We start from the raw sequence: 9,824 nt of genomic DNA, 5'->3' as shown, positions 1-9,824 counted from the left end.
TGGCCGGCAGCGGGCAACAGACGCACCGCCATCACCTCTAGAGTTCACCTCTGCTCATCCACAAAAAGGTTTGAGTATTGCCTACACCACATGGCCGACCAATAGGCGACCAAGTCCAAAGCCAAAGGTAAGCAAAGTACTAGGTCAGTGACCGACAAGTCATAAGGCGTCCAGCTCAAGACGTTAAAGAAGCGCTACTAGGAGGCAACCTAGTACCTTTTAAATTTCTGCCTGCTATTTGATCACTTTTTATAGTAGGACGCACCTAGTTGCTCATGATCCTGGGAATTTAAATAAAACAAGCGCAAGCTCGGAAGGTAGTCATACCTTACAAAACATATATATGTATGTTTAGGTAGTGAAAATACCTTAGATATGCATGTATGTAAACAAAAAAACACTTCACAAAATATATATATGTATGTTTAGGTAGAAAAATACCTTAGATATGCATGTATGTAAACAAAAAACACTTCACAATATATATATATATATATATATATATATATATATATATATATATATATATATATGTATGTTTAGGTAGAAAGATACCTTAGATATGCATGTATGTAAACAAAAAATACTTCACAAAATATATATGTATGTTTAGGTAGAAAGATACCTTGGATATGCATGTATATAGCAAAAATACCTTACAAAACATATATATGTCTGTTTAGGTAGCAAGATACCTTGGATATGCAGTATATAGCAAAATACCTCATGAAAAAAAAAAAGAGAAGAAAAAAAAACAAACAAGAAAAAGAAATAAACAAATAAAAAAAAAAAAAAAAAGAGAGAAAAAAGAAAAATAAGTTGTCTAGCTGAAAAACCAACATGCTTTTGAAAAGAGATGACTTCCAACTTTTCTTTGAAGAAAAATTCGCTGATCATAGCTAGTTTTTGGAAAAAAAAATGTGTGTACACCTGAAGGGTGAATGCTGTGAAATTTTCCCGGACGCCCGAAATGGACTTGGATGAATGCACAAATGGATAAAAGAACATATTTTGGAAACATTGGGTTGACTAAAATAGAGGAAATGAATCCTGAGCCCTAGCATCACATGACCATAAAAATTTGACACTTGAGTGTCCGCATAGGTGCATGCATGACCAGTTTTGCATAAAGTTTCCAAATCATCATTTTTGCATTTGTGTCATGGAAATAATGTGGGGCACCCCTTTTATCCTTGAGCCAAACCAAACCCCGACATGTATCATGTCTAGCCATTCTACAAACCTTGAGCCAAAATCATGACTCACTATAATCCTTACCCTCGGAAGCAAAAAAGGAAAGAAGGAAAATTTCCAATCAAAGAGAAAGCAAAAAGAAAAGAAAGGAAATTCCCAATCAAAGAGTGGGAGAAAGCAAAAAGAAAAGAAAGGAAAATCCCAATCAAAGAGTGGGAGAAAGCAAAAAGAAAAGAAAGAAAATTCCCAACCAAAGAATGGGAGAAAGTAAAAAAAGGAAGGAAAGAAAGTTCTTGATCAAAGAAACTAGAAGAAATGTGCAGAAAGGTCTTTTGACCAGACAATATCTGAACAATACAGAATTGTCACCAAATGAACAAAAGAAAGAAAAGGAAACCATGACCTAAAGTGGTCTTCTCCCTTTGATTACCAACCAAAATCCTGTGCGTCGGTGACTTGTTCGCCTCGCGCAAAACCAAAACAGAAAAGGAAAAGGGGCAAAAACACACAAAAGCCGAAAAACCCACCAAAAGAACCCATTCCCAAGGGAAGCCCTATTGATCCATGATCACGCATGTAATTTTTTATTTGATAGGAAATAATTTGCAAAGTCAAGTCATGACATATCTATGGTTCGGAATTAGGATGAAACACTTACCTGTGCGAGATTGATACACTTTGAGTGATTTTCTTCTATTTTTGTCGAACCCAGTGTTTCCTCTAAATGGTCATTTAGAAACGAAATGCTAACATCCAAAATCTCATTTATGGTTATGAGAAAATTGCATCAGCATACTCTCCTTCCCCAGTAGACGCATTGTTTTTCACTCAAAAAGGCATATGCTGCTCTAATCAGTTGGAATATTTATCTCTTTGCTAAAGCATGTTTGCATTTTAGTGGAGAAAACACCGAGACTTTTTCAAGTCTCACAAGTTGTCCAGAACTACGTAGGTCTGACTTCCTCATTGGAGGATACGTAGGAGCAAAAGCCTCGCTTTTGTCGACCACACTGCTTTCTGTTACCATGACCCAAGAGCTGGTAGCCTGCGGAGACACCTTACGGTTATCCGCACCTCGAGTGTGATTGATAAGCGGAGGCCAATATGGTCATCTGCACCCTTTCCGAAGATGTAGGCATCTTCTGGTGGAGACTTTTTCAAGTCTCACAAGTTATCTAGAACTATGTAGGTCTGAGTTCCTCATTGGAGGATACGTAGGAGCAAGAGCCTTGCTTTTGTCGGCCGCCCCATAATCTTTGTCATACTGACCCTGAGGTCATGTGACATGCACCCTTGTGTCATCCAGAGGCGGCGGGCCCGATGACACGCGGAGATACCTTACAGTTATCCGCACCCTTTTGTCATCCAGAGGCGGCGGGCCCGATGACACGCAGAGACAAAATTTGGTCATTCTGCACCTTTGTGTCATCCAGAGGCGGCGGGCCCGATGACACGCGGAGATACCTTATGGTTATCCGCACCCTTTTGTCATCCAGAGGCGGCGGGCCCGATGACACGCAGAGACAAAATTTGGTCATTCTGCACCCTTGTGTCATCCAGAGGCGGCGGGCCCGATGACACGCAGAGACAAAATTTGGTCATTCTGCACCCTTGTGTCATCCAGAGGCGGCGGGCCCGATGACACGCGGAGATACTTTACGGTTATCCGCACCCTTTTGTCATCCAGAGGCGGCGGGCCCGATGACACGCAGAGACAAAATTTGGTCATTCTGCACCCTTGTGTCATCCAGAGGCGGCGGGCCCGATGACACGCGGAGATACCTTACGGTTATCCGCACCCTTTTGTCATCCAGAGGCGGCGGGCCCGATGACACGCAGAGACAAAATTTGGTCATTCTGCACCCTTGTGTCATCCAGAGGCGGCGGGCCCGATGACACGCGGAGATACCTTACGGTTATCCGCACCCTTGTGTCATCCAGAGGCGGCGAGCCCGATGACACGCGGAGATACCTTACGGTTATCCGCACCCTTATGTCATCCAGAGGTGGCGGGCCCGATGACATGCAGAGACTGACATAGTCTTCTGCACCTTTTGTTCCTCCGGGAACAACGAGTCATTTACATGCAGAAATTTTACGGTCACCCGCGACTCTCGTCAACCGAGAGGAACGAAATTAGTGTCATACCCTAATTTCGTCCGGGGATCTTTGCTTGATGACATGCGACCTTTCTTTGGTCCTTGTGAGGTGCTTGGCACCCATCATTAGGCAATTTGTGAAATTCCGGGAACAACAAGTCATTTACATGCGGAAATTTTATGGTCACCCGCGACTCTCGTCAACCGAGAGGAACGAAATTAGTGTCATACCCTAATTTCGTCCGGGGATCTTTGCTTGATGACATGCGACCTTTCTTTGGTCCTTGTGAGGTGCTTGGCACCCATCATTAGGCAATTTGTGAAATTCCGGGAACAACAAGTCATTTGCATGTTGAGATTTTATGGTCACCCGCGACTCTTGTCAAATCGAGAGGAACGAAATTAGTGTCTTGTCTTTACTTTCCTTTTATCTCCAATAAAAGACAAGTAAAGAGAGGCAACTGTCATACCCTAATTTCGTCCGGGGACCTTTGCTTGATGACATGCGACCTTTCTTTGGTCCTTGTGAGGTGCTTGGCACCCATCATTAGGCAATTTGTGAAATTTCAGGACATGCCGGAAAACCAAAAAATATTGATGCACAATCCGTAAGTTTCTGTGACACACCGGAAATCAAATGGAAGCATCGTTGCATAATTAAGTGAGATTCCGTAACATTCCGTAAGTCAAAAAGGGGATGATTATGTAATCCGCAAGGTTCCGTAACATTACGGAAAGAAAACAAGTATCGTTATGAGATTCGTAAGTTTCCGTAACTTTACGAAAAAAGAATCACCAAAAAAGGTAAGGGGGTGTAAATAGAAATTCAAATCTAGGCCCTTCCAGAACATTTTGGAAGTTGGGTTGCTTAAGGAGGAAGCAACTGGGCGGCAAGCTCCTCCACGTTTTTGAAAAATGGTTTTCAGGGCTTCCGCGGCTTCCGTAATACTTCCGTAAAATTTCCGAAAACCTTGGGTAAGCATATTCCACTTAACATTGGTGAAAGGGAAGAGAAAAAAGATGAAAATCAAATTCGAAAACAGTTCCGTAAGGCTTCCGTAACTTTTCCGTAAAATACGAAAAAGGGGGTGAAGTTAGTAATTCGGGTGCGCTTAGAAATCTTCTTCATTAAGTCTTTGGGCGGCAAGCACCTCCTTTTTTTTCTATAAATAGGGGAGGGGGGAGCTGTTTCAAAATGTTCAAGACCCATTTGGCTATGCATTTCGGCTATTTTGGGCAAAAAACACGTTTTCGTGAAGAAAAATCGAGTCGAAGTGCTTCTGTAACGCTTCCATAAGCGATTATGTGGAAATTCTTCATCGTTCTTCGTCGTTCTTCACCGTTCTTCATCCGTTCTTCGTTCGTTCTTCGTTCTTCAACGGGTAAGTTTTCGAATCCGAGACTTTCAATTCATTTCTTGTTTTGTGTACTTTCACTTTAATTTCGTTTACTTTCAGTTTTCTTTTCTTCCCTTTTGACGTGCTTAAGCCATTTATTTAAGTCATTTCTCGCTTAATCTAAAAATAAAACAAATTTCCACCGATAATTTGAATTGTATCATCCGTTAATTTTGGTTAAAATGAATTCCGACCGTTCGATCGTGCCGTAACCACGTTGGAAATCAAAAAAAGAGGTAAAATAATAATATAATAATCAAAAAAATATTTTTTAGTAAAGTAAAGCGAAAAATCAATCGGACGTTTTCTCTTTGGGATTTCTCATTCTTAATCGAATTGACTAATAACTAAGGTGAAACTAAGGCTAAAATCAAATCGCCTAGTCAAGCTCGTCCACAAAAATAGGTTTTCGAAAGTTTATCACTTCAATTTCTTATTAAGTAAAATGGGTCATTTTTAAGGTCCAACGCCTTAAAATGATCACCTTTCAAGTAAAAAGAATCACTTGATTCACGCATAAGAAAGAACTACGTAGGTCTGATTTTCTCATCCCAATTGAGGAATACGTAGCAGCAAAGGGAAACACCCTTGTCGACCACAAAAAGAGAAAAAATATAAAAAGGGTATAAAGGATATAAGGACATAAAAGGGAACGTAAAAATCAAAGTCATGTTTGCACATTCGATTAAAGGCTGTCGTCCCTTGTGACGGACGTGTGGGGTGCTAATACCTTCCCCGCGCGTAAATACAACTCCCGAACCTTTCACTTAAAAGTTCGTAGATCACGTCTTTTCCAGTTTTTCCGACGTTTTCCTCAAATAAACGTTGGTGGCGACTCCGCGCGTATTCCTTTCGTGGAACACGCATCCCGCGAGTCACGCGTCGCCCTCCCGCCGAAGGGTAGGTTGCGACAGCGCGCTTAGCGAGTTCTTCAGATAACGCTTACATACAATGAGTATTAATGAACTCGCTTAGCGCAGCATGCTCGCTTAGTGAGTTCATTGTGTTTTCCAGAAAACACAACTTGTTTTCTCGCACTTTTCAAGCCTCTAAAAGGCATATCAGACATGCAATGTGTCCGCCATACTCAATTCAGTATACAAGCTTACATAGCCCTAATCTTAAACTAATTCTAACAAAACATAAAAACCCTAAAAATCTAAAGCTACAGTTAAAGTCTTCTACCCTAGAGTTAAGACATGAAAAAGAGAAAAAGAATCAAGGAACTTACTTGGATGGTGTATGATTGATGCTTCAAAGTCGAAAATGCATAAAGAAATTACAGATTCAAAATGTGCAGATTTTTGGAGAGAGAGAATGTAGAGACGAGGTTTCTGTAATCTGGCAAATGTGAGTGTAACTGTTGTTACACTCACTTAAGCAGTTTTTCGATACTTTCGCTTAGTGGACCGTTGCACTAAGCGAGCAAGAGAGACGTTTGGTTTCTCAACCAGGATCGCTTAGAGAACATGTGCACTTAGCCGACGTTTCAAATCCAATATCTTTTTTTCTTGGAACAGAAACTCAGCTTAGCACGAGGGTACGTCTGCTTAGCGAGACCTGCAGATTAGAAAAGCTGCAACTCTCGCTAAGCCTGGACCTGACCAGCTTAGCTAAAATGATGCATCTTGAGTACAGAGGAGCACGCGCTAAACTGAGAGGTATTCGTTTAGCAATCATATTGCCGCAAAGAATCTCGCTTAGCTGCCATGGCTGGTGCTTAGCGTCATGGACCTCAATTAAGGCCGTAAGGAATTGCGCTTGGCGACAATAGATCCCGCTTAGCCACGGATAAGCTCTCGCTTAGTGTTAGTGCCTAGCTTTACTAAGCTTTAAAAGATTGGCTAAGATTTTGTTAAAACATAAGCACTTAGACAATGAAGGAAAGCTGGAGTTGCTGCACATGATGTCCAACGTTATGTCAAAGAATAAGATCGGGCTGCACAATGCACAAGGCAAGATAAAGTGTCAAATGAAGAATTGAAGCTGCAGGATTCACGATGTCGGATACAATGTCCAGGACATCCTGCCTGAAAATACTGGAATTGCTAAAAGCATTGAAGCTGCAGGATCCACGATGTCGGATACAATGTCCAGGACATCCTGCCCGAAAATACTGGAGTTGCTAAAAGCATTGAAGTTGCAGGATCCACGATGTCGGATACGATGTCCAGGACATCTGGCCCGAAAATACTGGACATATAAATCTGTTATATCTTTAACAGATTATTGTGCAGTTAGCAAGAGATTAGATGATCTATCTTTAGGAACGAATTAAAAGATAATTAAAGTTCGAATTACAAACTAGAAGAGTTCGTTCAGGGATTAAAGATTAAAGATAAAAACTAAAAGATCAAACGTTATCTTTTAGTTCTTTAAGTGCAGATTTTCAGGAAGAATGATAGATCTCATCCAGCACAAGCTGTTGCAGCCCAGACCCACACACTGCTATAAAAACATGGAGGCTGCACGAGTTCTGCACCAAGTCCGGGATTGAAGAGTTATTTTGTGAGTTTTGGGACTTGAGTGTTTTGTGAGCCACCTTGATGGTACCCTAACATCAAGTGTTGGACCTGAGTGTGTAGAGTTGATCTCTTGTGTGTAGAGTTGATCTCTTGTGTGTAGAGTTGATCTCTAGTGTGTAGAGTTGATCTCTTTTGTTCAGAGAGCAATCTCTGGTGTGTTTTTGATTTGATTGTAAACACGGGAGTGTGATTGAGAGGGAGTGAGAGGGGTTCTCATATCTAAGAGTGGCTCTTAGGTAGAGGTCGCACGGGTAGTGGTTAGGTGAGAAGGTTGTAAACAGTGGCTGTTAGACCTTGAACTAACACTATTTTAGTGGATTTCCTCCCTGGCTTGGTAGCCCCCAGATGTAGGTGAGGTTGCACCGAACTGGGTTAACAATTCTCTTGTGTTATTTACTTGTTTAATCTGTTTATACAGTCAAACACAATCTGCATGTTCTGAAGTGTGATGTCGTGACATCCGGTACGACATCTGTCCCCAGTATCAGAATTTCAATTGGTATCAGAGCAGGCACTCGAAATCACTGAGTGAGATCTAGGAAGATAAATTCTGATGAACATGGAGAAAGAAGGAGGACCAGTGAACAGACCACCAATTCTGGATGGAACCAACTATGAATACTGGAAAGCTAGGATGGTGGCCTTCCTCAAATCACTGGATAGCAGAACCTGGAAAGCTGTCATCAAAGGCTGGGAACATCCCAAGATGCTGGACACAGAAGGAAAGCCCACTGATGGATTGAAGCCAGAAGAAGACTGGACTAAAGAAGAAGACGAATTGGCACTTGGAAACTCCAAAGCCTTGAATGCTCTATTCAATGGAGTTGACAAGAATATCTTCAGACTAATCAACACATGCACAGTGGCCAAAGATGCATGGGAGATCCTGAAAACCACTCATGAAGGAACCTCCAAAGTGAAGATGTCCAGATTGCAACTCTTGGCTACAAAATTCGAAAATCTGAAGATGAAGGAGGAAGAATGTATTCATGACTTCCACATGAACATTCTTGAAATTGCCAATGCTTGCACTGCCTTGGGAGAGAGAATGACAGATGAAAAGCTGGTGAGAAAGATCCTCAGATCCTTGCCTAAGAGATTTGACATGAAAGTCACTGCAATAGAGGAGGCCCAAGACATTTGCAACATGAGAGTAGATGAACTCATTGGTTCTCTTCAAACCTTTGAGCTAGGACTCTCGGATAGGGCTGAAAAGAAGAGCAAGAACTTGGCGTTCGTGTCCAATGATGAAGGAGAAGAAGATGAGTATGACCTGGATACTGATGAAGGACTGGCTAATGCAGTTGTGCTCCTTGGAAAGCAGTTCAACAAAGTGCTGAACAGAATGGACAGGAGGCAGAAACCACATGTCCAGAACATCCCTTTCGACATCAGGAAAGGTAGTAAAGACCAGAAAAGATCAGATGAAAAGCCCAGTCACAGCAAAGGAATTCAATGCCATGGGTGTAAAGGCTATGGACACATCATAGCTGAATGTCCCACTCATCTCAAGAAGCAGAGGAAAGGACTTTCTGTATGTCGGTCTAATGATACAGAGAGTGAACAAGAAAGTGATTCTGACAGAGATGTGAATGCACTCACTGGGAGATTTGAATCTGCTGAAGATTCAAGTGATACAGATAGTGAAATCACTTTTGATGAGCTTGCTATATCCTATAGAGAACTATGCATCAAAAGTGAGAAGATTCTTCAGCAAGAAGCACAACTAAAGAAGGTCATTGCAAATCTGGAGGCTGAGAAGGAGGCACATGAAGAGGAGATCTCTGAGCTTGAAGGAGAAGTTGGTTTTCTGAACTCTAAACTGGAAAACATGACAAAATCAATAAAGATGCTGAATAAAGGCTCAGATACGCTTGATGAGGTGCTACAGCTTGGAAAGAATGTTGGAAACCAGAGAGGACTTGGATTTAATCCTAAGTCTGCTGGCAGAACAACCATGACAGAATTTGTTCCTGCCAAAAACAGCACTGGAGCCACGATGTCACAACATCGGTCTCGACATCATGGAACGCAGCAGAAAAGGAGCAAAAGAAAGAATTGGAGGTGTCACTACTGTGGCAAGTATGGTCACATAAAGCCCTTTTGCTATCATCTACATGGCCATCCACATCATGGATCTCAAAGTAGCAGCAGCAGACAGAAGATGATGTGGGTTCCAAAACACAAGATGGTCAGTCTTGTTGTTCATACTTCACTTAGAGCATCAGCTAAGGAAGATTGGTACCTAGATAGCGGCTGTTCCAGACACATGACAGGAGTCAAAGAATTCCTGGTGAACATTGAACCTTGCTCCACTAGCTATGTGACATTTGGAGATGGTTCTAAAGGAAAGATCACGGGAATGGGAAAGCTAGTTCATGATGGACTTCCTAGTCTGGACAAAGTACTGCTGGTGAAGGGACTGACTGCAAACTTGATCAGCATCAGTCAGCTGTGTGATGAAGGATTCAATGTAAACTTCACAAAGTCAGAATGCTTGGTGACAAATGAGAAGAGTGAAGTTCTAATGAAGGGCAGCAGATCAAAGGACAACTGTTACCTATGGACACCTCAAGAAACCAGTTACTCCTCCACATGTCTATTCTCCA

Source organism: Glycine max, chromosome 19 (genome assembly GCF_000004515.6).
Source record: "Glycine max cultivar Williams 82 chromosome 19, Glycine_max_v4.0, whole genome shotgun sequence".
Taxonomy (NCBI): domain Eukaryota; kingdom Viridiplantae; phylum Streptophyta; class Magnoliopsida; order Fabales; family Fabaceae; genus Glycine; species Glycine max.
This window is presented reverse-complemented; position numbering follows the sequence as displayed.